At 43.3% G+C, this 3,857-nt stretch overlaps 1 pseudogene; it reads right to left on the bottom strand.

The window, feature by feature from the left end:
* Positions 1-3,107: 3,107 nt before the first annotated feature.
* LOC102243815 lies at positions 3,108-3,814 on the bottom strand (annotated as a pseudogene).
* Between the last annotated feature and the right edge of the window lie 43 nt (positions 3,815-3,857).

The raw sequence follows: 3,857 nt of genomic DNA, 5'->3' as shown, positions 1-3,857 counted from the left end.
TTCAGAGAGAAAGGGAGAGGGAGAGAGAAATAGGACCATCAATGATGAGAGAGAATCATTGATCAGCTGCCCCCCACAGGCCCCACACAGGGGATCGAGCTCAAAACCTGTGCACGTGCCCTGACCGGGAATCCAACAGTGACCTCCTGGTTCATAGGTCCATACTCAACCACTGAGCCACACTGCCAGGCATGTATTCTCCTTTTAACAGACACTTGGGTTATTTTCAGTGTTTTGCTCTTATAGTTATTCTTTTTTTTAAGGACCGTAAATGGGTTTGTTTTTGTTGTTATTTAATTTATTTTAGAGAGAGAGGAAAGAAGATGAAAGAGGGAGAGAGAGAAACATCCATGTGAGAGGGAAACATCTGCCAATTGCCTCCCTTACCCACCCACACCAGGGATTGAAAGCATGACCTGTGAATGTCCCCTGACCAGAAACTGAACCCCGGCCCTCTCAGGTTAGGGGACAACATTCCAACCAACTGAGCTAGACCTGCTGGGGCTGGATTTGTTTTTATAAAAAACTTTCCAAGCTCAGCCAGCGTGGCTCAGTGGTTGAGCGTTGACCTATGAACCAGGAAATCACGGTTTGATTCCTAGTCAGGACTGATTCCCAGTCAGGGCACATGCCCAGGTTTCCAGCTCAATCCCCAGTGTGGGGCGTGCGGGAGGCAGCCAATCAGTGATACTCTTATCATTGATGATTCTTTCTCTCTCTCCCTCTCCCTTCCTCTCTGAAATCATTAAAAATATATTTTAAAAACTTTCCAAGATGTTCTAAGTTTTATGAATTTAAATTGAAAATAGGTTCTGTCATTTATTTTGAGTTTACGATCCACCAGAAATTATGTTAGGTGCTTTACACACATTTAAAAATTTTATTCTCATAACATTCCTACCTAGTATGTATTATCTTTAGGCAAAATGACTATTTTTATAGGCAATAGAAACTGAGGTGCCTAGAGGCTAGACTAGACAATTCGCTCAAGGTCAATTCACCCAAGCCAAGATCACAACTCCATCTAATTCTCATGTTCAAGTTCCTTCCAGTTCACTCCAGGCCTTAATACTATGTTGTGCACTAATAAAAACCAAGTGAAATGATGTACTATAAGATGTATAAGTAGTTCCTATATAGTTTATATTTTCAATGATTGCAAAGTACACATAGCACAAAATGTGCCATCTTAACCATTTGTAACTGTACAGTTCAGCAGTATTAAGTACATTCCCAGGATTGTGCAATCCACCTCCAGGGCTCTTACATTCTTGTGCATATATCCTGGGGCACATGTGCCAGATTTCCCCTTTGGGGAGAATTCCACCTATAGGTGGAATGCATGGGTTTGCATATGTTCAGCTTTATCAGTTGAGACAAAACTCTTTTCCAAAATGGTTGCACCAGTTTATACTCTCATCAGCAATTACTTTTTAAAAAGTATGTAATACATTAAAATGTTTACAGATGTTCTTTATAAAGTTCCAAATGTTAAAGGAACAAAAAGGCAATACACTGCCCTAGCTGGTTTGGCTCAGTGGATAGAGCGTCGGCCTGAGGTCTGGAGGGTCCCGGGTTCGATTCCGGTAAGGGCACATGCCCGGGTTTCACATGCCCAGGTTTCGGGCTTGATCCCCAGTAGGGGGCATGCAGGAGGCAGCCAATCAATGATTCTCTCTCATCATCAATGTTTCTCTCTTTCTCTCCCTTCCTCTCTGAAATCAATACAAATAAAAGATTAAAGAAAAGGTAATACATGGAAAAATCTCATATCCCCTAAGCATTTCATTCCTTTCCCAGAGGCAATCAATGTTAACAGTTTCTAGTTGCATATAGTCCCCCCTCTTACAACAAACAATAGTATTCTATACATACAGTTCTGAACCTTGCTCACTTCTCTGAACAAACATCACAGGCACATAACCTGGTGGTCTCTGGAGCAGATTGGATGCATATACTGCTCCGCTCTACACTGCCTGTAACCTTCAACAGGTCATTTAATCATTCTGTGCCTTATATTCCTTATATATATGCTGTGGAAAGAATCCTAACTCAAAAGGTTTCGTGAGAATTAAATAAGTTAATATAAATTAAATAAGTTAATAATGTAGAACTGTGCCTATTAGAACTGTAACTATTAGCAATATACTTACATCAAGGTTTTCTCAACCTTCTTTACAGTTGCTTGGTAGCTTATTATATAACTACTAGAGGCCTGATGAATGAAATTCGTGTAAGAGTAGGCCTTCCTTCCCCGGCTGCCGTCACCGGCTTCCCTCTGGCACCTGGGACCAGGCAGCCCTGGCTTGGTCTGTAAGGATGTCTGGTCTAATTAGCATATTATGCTTTTATTATTATAGATATCACAATTTATTTTAATCATAATGAATAAACATTTAAGTTGTTTCCAGTATGTTGATATTATAAACAGCACAGCAATAACTAATGTATTAGTTTCCACTCAGGCTGGTGATGACATCTGTAGGATAAAGTTCTAGAATTGAAACTGCTGGGTCAAAGGTATGTGCAGTTATAACTTTACTAGACACTGGTAACGATCTTCATGGATAAATCATAGATTTTTGCATCTATTAACTTAAAGGATACAGGAACTTAGGAAGAGAAAACTAGGTAAGCTACTGTGTTGTCTGGATGAGTCAACAGGTGCCAGGAGAGGGACAGTGACTCACAGAGTTGGTGGTGGAAACGGCACCAGAACCCATGCAGGTGTCTGGAGTCCTCAAATTCGTTAAAGTCCTTTTATTTTTATTTTTTTTAAAAAAAATTTCAGGTGTTTCTGAAAATAAGTTTTATTTAAATAAGGGTGGCCAAAACCGGTTTGGCTCAGTGGATAGAGCGTCGGCCTGTGGACTGAGGGGTCCCAGGTTCGATTCCGGTCAAGGGCATGTACCTTGGTTGAGGGCACATTTCATGGAAGGCTGTTCAGGCCCAGGTGATGACATTCTCTGAGGGCAGGGAACTCTGGTGAGGATCTTTGGCCAGACATGGGCTTGGCTGAAACATCACGGTATTGCTCCGTTTCAGGCTGGACACTGCCAGGCGCCTACTGCTTGACCTCTGTTTAAATGAGGAACTTCAAGACTAGACAGCATGGCTCTTTTCAGTTTATTGCATGAAGGAGTTACACGAGTCCAAGTTAAAAGCAGACCCCAAACGGTTACATTATACAAGCTGTGAGGTTTTTAAACTTGTGACAAGGGACAGAAGGGAAATTCTACTCATTGCAAAGAAATCCTCACTTAAGCTTCTGTGAGCCAAAAGCACTTAAAACCCACGAACCTTCAGCTGGTGGTCCTTAGCCAGTCCAATCTCCACGAGGAAAAGGCATATGTTCTTGCACTGGTCACCCTGCAGCTGAATTACTTCTCCATATTCTGGATGCTCAATGACAGTACCATTGTAGGCAAATTTCTTCTTAAAGGCCTTCACTAGTTTCTTTTTATCGTAATCATCAGCGATCCCTTGAACAGTAGTAAGGGTCTTCCTGCCGCTTCTCTGTTGAATTCTTATATGGATATAATCCTCAGTGCCAGCGGGAAGCAGGTCATCACCCTTACTTGCATCAGCAAAGGGGTCGAAAGAGTGGAGGTTCTGGATAGCAGACATACGATACGATTCCTTTTCCTCGGTGGAAACGGCAGGCTGCGGCGGGAGAAGGCGGGCGGGAGAAGGTGGGCAGGGGGGACGGAGCGTCGGGAAGCGAGGGGGGCTCAAGGGGGAGGTTGCTGAGTCCTCGGCGGTGGCTCAGTCACTGGGGCGAGGGGCGGTGCCTGTATTCACTTATATACGCCCTGTGTCGCCAGCACGCTGCCCTCACGTCTCGGCCCCGCCCACGG

The sequence above is a fragment of the Myotis brandtii genome, unplaced genomic scaffold (assembly GCF_000412655.1).
Source record: "Myotis brandtii unplaced genomic scaffold, ASM41265v1 scaffold698, whole genome shotgun sequence".
Classification (NCBI taxonomy): Eukaryota; Metazoa; Chordata; class Mammalia; order Chiroptera; family Vespertilionidae; genus Myotis; species Myotis brandtii.
The sequence above is the reverse complement of the archived record's forward strand: the minus strand, read 5'-3'. Positions and strand labels throughout refer to the sequence as shown.